Genomic DNA, 7,237 nt, shown 5'->3' on the forward strand with positions numbered 1-7,237 from the left:
GGTGTGCAAGTCGTGTGTTAACGCCCAACGAAAAATTAAGAAAAGAGTATTTTAATTTAATTTAATGGATCGTCAGAACTTGGGATTTTTTATTTTCAACGAGACAGAATCAACTGTTGAAATGCAAAAGAACAGAGAAGTGCTGTGCTCGTTAAAATATTAAATAATACTTTTGATAAAGTGCATAGTTTCAAATATCTAGGATCAATATTAACAGAGGAAAATCATATTCACGAAGAAATTAAATGTCGACTAAAAGCAGGGAATTCGTGTTACTATTCGGTTCAAAATCTCTTGTCGTCGCGAATTCTGTCGAGGAATTTGAAGCTTAAAATATACAAAACGATAATTATGCCTGTTGTTCTGTATGGCTGCGAAACATGGTCACTTACTCTGAGGGAAGAACATAGACTGAAAGTATTTGAGAACAAGATCCTGAGACGAATATTCGGACCCAAGAGGAACGGGTATGGGGAATGGCGGAAACTTCATAATGAGGAACTACATAAGTTATATGGTTTACCCAACATTGTTAGGGTTGTCAAATCTAGAAGGCTTAGGTGGGCGGGTCATGTAGCTAGAATGGAAGAAAGTACAAACGCTTTCAAAGTCTTGACTGGAAGACCAATCAGAAAACGACCATTAGGAAGACCTAGGCGCAGATGGGAGGACAATATTAAGATGGATCTCGCAGAGATTGGAATGCAAAGTAGAAACTGGATCCAATTGGCTAAGGATAGAAGTCAGTGGAGAGCTTTTGTGAACGCGGCATTGAACCTCCGGGTTCCATAGGCCATAGAGTTAGTTAGTTTTTAGTGCTGTGCGGTCTCCGTCATGTTTTGAGGAAGCATCCTATGCGAGTAAGTCGTTGGCAACGCTTTGGCTGAATTTTCACTGCTTTAGAAGACTCCTGTTGTGCATGCGCTTCGTGTTTCTCACCTCGTGCTTGTGTGATCCAAGGCGTTCGTTAGGAAATCAACGTCTAGAGTTTTCTGCTTCTCTCAAGCCTTGCCAAGTCTGTAGATTTATCTGTGGATGTACAGATATTTTATAGCAATACGGAAAACATTTTTGGGGGGAAGAGAGGGTATGATCTAGGCACGTTATTATTGCTAAACATATCATTCAATTCAAAAGTTATGGGGCGTTTACACTTGGTCGATTTAGTCACACGACTAAATCGACTCGCTGCATTTGCCACTAAATCGAAGCAACTAGGCCGAATCAGATCGATGGATGTGTTCAATTATTTCAACCACAGAAAATAGAACGTCTTTCAATTCAGTTGCCAGTCGATTAGTCACTTTCGATCAACAGGCGATTAAGTTGAATTCCCGTTTACACGGTCGATTAAGTTGAAAGTGACGTCAATTCAACTGAATCGAACGCAAATCGACTAAGTGTAACCGCCCCATTAATGGTGCAATCGACTTCTTCCTAAAATACGTGTAAGGAGTACGGTGGAAAGAAACATCATTTTTTTCTCGATCCAAGTTGTGTTGGAAGTGTCAGTTGATGCAAAAAAAAAAAAAAAAGCCTGGACGTTAAGAGTCTTCCTACCCACAAAAAATCTGTTCGCAAAAACATGCATGCTCTCATTCCTTCCTGTTAATTAACAAAGTGGAAGATTGTCATAATCTTTCGATATGTTGTAGACATAGGATGGTACTATGGGGCATGTTGGTCTCTGTCTAAAAAACGTAATATATTTTTATTACACATGTGATTAAAGTTACGGTAACTTTGTGAATCAATAAAAGTTTAAAAAACACGATATTTGATATTTTAACGGCACAGCCCTCTAAATTACTCTTTTTTTTATTTAGGAGTTGTTTAAAACGTATAGTAATACATATATTAAACGTAAAAAAGCAGAATTTACGAACTATTATGCATTGATTAAATTCGATATTTCAATACTTTTTCTTTTCTTTTTAAGTGGACGTAGTGTTCGCCGTAACTGGTAGATGGCACCACATGGATTTTCCTTCCTCCCCTTTTTTTCGGCAAAGGGAAACAAACAAGAGGTCCACTATAGTAGCTGGGGTTTAGGAAGGGTGGGTGAGGACCTTTGTTGAAAGAAAAATGACAAGGAATGTATGGGAGGAGAAATTCCAGCCTCGTTTTCGGAAGCATACAAAATTCTGACATATATACTATAGTTTGCACTGGAGACAAAGCGTCTGCCCTGACGCTTATGAGACAAGAGATAGGGCTTTACTTTTTTTTTCTTATTCCATATGTAAAAGGCAAAGGATACTACAATCATCCGTAAGGAATGTCGTATTTGATAAAACCAAGCATTCACTTTTTTTTTTTTTTTTTTTTTTTTACAAATTTCGTTTGTAATAGAAAAGTAATTAGCATATGTTATAGCGGCAACATTCAGTGTGTCAAAATATCAATTATTTTCATGCATTTATGTGGGAGAGAGTAAGGCAACCGATTTTGCTCTACACCTTATAATGGCTTTAGTACAGCCTTAATGCCGGCTTTCTAGACCTGCTTCCACTTCATCTTATTTTACGTAGCTTCGTAATTGTTCTCAATATGTGGGTCAACACCGAAATTTTTAAGTAACCTTGTTGGAATCGAATCCAGAACCATGCAAACGTTACGCAGAAACGCGCGCTAACCACTTAATAAACGGAAGTAATGTACTTTTGAAGCATTGAACAATATTACTGTAAACTGGGGCTACTTGGAAAATCTGGGGTTACCTGAAAAACTGGCATTTTTTGTGTTATATGGTATAATAATGAAAGAACTATGACAGATACGCCGTTTTCTTCTAATGAAAAGTAGGCACCTAAAAGAAACAATATGGATGATCATAAGTGCTGTATCTTATTTATAGACTGGTCTAAAAACTCTGATAGCAATTGATACTTTTGTGTGTGTGTGTGTGTGTTTTTAATTTTCTGTAAATTGTTCCTGTGTTTCCGTAATGAAAAGTGATTTTTACCTGGTTGTGCTAAATATCATTGCTTTCAGAAGTTTCCTAACGAGACGAATTAGTTTTACATTTCCACTTCTTTCTGGAACAATTTGGGGCTTTTTTTTTTTATCTCCTTCCGTTTTTCTTCTAAAACTGCTGATATTGATCAGGGGATAGACAACGATGACATTATTGAAATTTTGCATGAACATACCTACATCCGCAGAGAAGAAGTTGTTTTTCCATATGACTTTGCAGCAAAGGATTTTAATATGTGAATTTTTGTCTTTATCGTACTGTGTTATTATTATTATTATTATTATTATTATTATTATTATTATTATTATTATTATTATTATTATTATTATTATTATTATTATTATTATCACAATACCATATTATATTTTTTGAAAGAGTTAACGTAAATGTACACTTGTAAAATGGTACCAGGTAATTTTGTAAACCAATGTAAGGCAATTACTGATCTGATACATACATAAGTTTCATAAAATTTTGTAGGGCATGTTTTAGTGTCTTAAAGAAGTCTCAAGAGCTTATGTGTGTATTGGCATTTGCCAAAATTTCCCTTGTATTGCTTGAAAAACTACCGTTTATAAAAGCATATTGCAAAAACAATTTCTTTTTTATTGGTTCTGTTGGCCTTCAGGAAGACAAGTTTATCACTGTAGGTAGTTTAGGTTGGTTCAACAATTTATTGTGTTTAACTAAAAGGTTGTGCAAAAAAAAAAAGTCTCTTTTTTATTTAAAACAGCCTAGTAACACACTACTATGAAAGAAACATAGGCATGTTGCATATCAATCTTCTCAGAAAGTGTGATCTTGTAAGTGGTTCTTTCCAAATAGTCCCATTTTTAACACAGCTCTTACTACTATGAAAAGATATATAATTTACAAGTAGACCCAAAAGCGGAGCTACTTGGTAGCAGAGCATTTTGGCTTTTGGGGCTTCAGTCTAAGTAAAATTTTATGTCTGTAAGAAACGTCACAAGAAGAAAATTTAATTGCAAGAAATAACAAGAGGTAGTATGAAAAAGAAAAAAATCCAAGTACGGTATTTACTTGCTTTTCTTTTACGTCAAGAATTAAAATGCAAAAATAGTAATTTAAAAAATGCACTGGTGTTACGAAAAGTGTGTTGCATTTTGAACAAATGTATATAATAAAAAATTTAAAACGTATTATGAAATCTAAAATAGTGTATTATTGTAGTAATAAAATACAAGACTATAGTATTAACGTAACTGTAGGTAAGGAGATAATACTTCAGAAAGGCTGAACTGAGGATCGAACTCGGAATCTTCCTATTACAAGATAAAAGTGTGTGATATTGCATTTTGTACTTACCTATTTGCCACATTGATACACTACACGCGGGCCGCGGTGGCTCAGTGGTAGAGCGTTCACCTTTGGTGCTTGGGGTCCCGGGTTCGATCCCAGCCTCCGCCAAGTGAACTTTGTGGTCGACAAACACCGTGTGCGTGGGTTTTCTCGTGGTTCTCCCGTTTCCTCCTACTTTCTTTATTCCATCATTTCATTCATTACTCATCATCACCGTCTCCTTTAGCCTAACCGGCATAACCGTGGGACGTAAAACTCAAAGATTTCACATTGATACACTACACATCATGGGATACAATACCGGGAAAGTTTTATTCATAGGAATAAAAAATAAGTACTGCATAATTTGCGCAAGAGCGACATCACATAACGTCCAACCCAAACAACATGCATGTTCAAGAGATTGGCCAGCTGGACAGAGCTCATGTGGAATGGAGGCGTCGATAATAGTCGACGGTTTCTGTAAGAGTAAAGAGATGTATGGTGTGCGATTCAACAAACTTATAGCTGATGGAGATGATAGTGTGTACAAAAAAAAAAAATGGATGCTAAACCTTACAAAAATTGAACGGTAGAAAAGATTGAATACAGAAACCACCTTCTAAGGAATTTTTGTAGTAAATTGAGAGAAATTGCAACTACAAGCGATGGGAGGAATACAATTCATTTGCGAAAAAGCATAGGAGCAAATGTACTTAGATTTAGAAGAGGTGTTGTAAAAGCGGTTGAATTTCGAAAAAATGAAGATCGTACACTTACAGAAAAAATTTAACTTTTAAGAAAAGATATTTTGAATTCAACATTTCATATTTTTGGTTACCATACGAACTGCGAAAAATATTTTTGTAGCAATGATGGAAAAGAAGAAAATCTCATTCCATATCTTGAAAGCTCTGGACTTCTTGACAAAATAAATCACGTTGTTAGACGATTGAGTTTGCACTCTCGAAGTTTAATTTACGACATTAGTAGCAATTTAGTCGAACATTATAACTCCGTTATAGCGAAATTCATTGGAGGTAAACGTGTTAATTTCGCGAATCCTATGCAGGAATCCTATGTGCTGGAACTGTTGTGCGTTTTAACACTGGAGCACCTATGTACAAACTGCACAAGCACATGTACAAATGAAGTCCAGGCAAGTACACAAAATATCTGGAACAAAAAAGAAAACGAAAGGTACAAGGTGCAAAGGATAGACGATCTACGAAACGAACATGTCGACGTTCCATTCCGTTTAAAGGAAGCACTTATGGAGACAAGGATTATGGACCCAGTGCCCAGAAACCAGACCTTTCAGAAAATGAATTCGAGAGGGAAAAGATAAAATTTCTGCAGAGGCTAATAAAGTCTCCAGAGGAACTGAGAGAACTAGAACAGAGAACAGTAGGTCAATCCGAAAGTGTAGAGTGGATTGTGGAAAGGAAGAGACGTTTAACAGCCTCTCACTTCGGCCGTATTTGCAAAATGTTACCCCAAACCAGCTGCCAATCAGCTGTGAAGTCCATTTTATATTCCAATTTTGATAACAAGGCATTGAGATACGGTCGAGAAAATGAGTGGAGGGCCAAAAGAGAAATACAAACGATCATTGGCAAAAATATCCACGACTATGGGCTTTTTATTGACAAACAGATGTCATTCCTGGCAGCAAATCCAGACGGCTTAATAGATCATGACGGCTTAGTTGAAATTAAATGCCCTCATTCAGCTTCTACTATGACACCAGATGAAGCCATAAAATCGAAAAGAGTCACTAAGTGGGAAGTTGACAGGCAAGGTAATATCGGTGGTGTCAAGAAGTCTCATCCTCATTATTTTCAGGTGCAAGGGCAGTTGCATATTACGAGAAGAACCTACTGTATATATGACATATGGACACCTTTTGGAATCAAATTTGAAAAAAAAATTAAGAGACGATGAATTTTGGGTGAACGAAATGTTTCCCAAATTAGAAAAATTCTATTTCAACTGTCTTTTACCTGAACTCATTGACCCGCGACACTCAAGATAAATGCCTATTCGAGACCCGAAATATATATTGGAAGCACAAGAAAAACTACGTCTAAAACGTACACCTACAGGAAATCGGATGACAAATGAAACTATAGTCGAATGAATTTTCATGGCACCTGTTACACCTAGGTTAAGTTCATACATAATCCTTTCAAAATCATGAAGAATTATGGAGAACGTGTCTTTTTTTTAGAGGGTCTTAAGTGGAGATTATACGTCACAGATATTTGAGGACTTGCAAGAAAGAGCAAAGGAAGAGTACAAGTTTCATTAGAATTTCAAGGGTAGTGGTTGGGACTGTCATGATGAAGAGGATGGAATGTATGGCTCACCACATAGAAGATCTGAAAATAAATGGAGTACGACAATTTAGCTGTCCCAAGAAATGAACAGATTGTGTGAAAATACCATACGGAGCAAAGTGGTGTTACGGTAATAACCTCCATTAACAGAAACGAGATTCTGAACATAATTGTGATGAGACCATCTTCAAATGGCCCAACTAACTGTATATATTCAAATAGATTACACTGTATATTTAAATTAACATTTCTACTTTGAAACTTGTATAATTACGTTTAAATTTCATTTATTGGTCTGTAATGCATGGCATATTTTCTTTCATTTTTGCTTATTATTATTATTATTATTATTATTATTATTATTATTATTATTATTATTATTATTATTATTATTATTATTATTATTATTATTATTTCGATTTTGTTAACCCCAAACAAATGAATTTAGGTAAACTTAAGTAAATCTCGTGATAATAAATAATGAGTTGCAAAGCATGTTAGGTTACATGATAAAATATTCTAATGTTTCAAGCGGAGGGTACGAAACCACATTGATTTCACTAACTGTGAACTCATTAAATAAATAGCCGACTAATATCTGTAATACATCATAAAGCATGCT

The sequence above is a fragment of the Thermobia domestica genome, chromosome 3, assembly GCF_964235325.1.
Source record: "Thermobia domestica chromosome 3, izTheDome1.hap1.1, whole genome shotgun sequence".
In the NCBI taxonomy this organism is placed as follows: Eukaryota; Metazoa; Arthropoda; class Insecta; order Zygentoma; family Lepismatidae; genus Thermobia; species Thermobia domestica.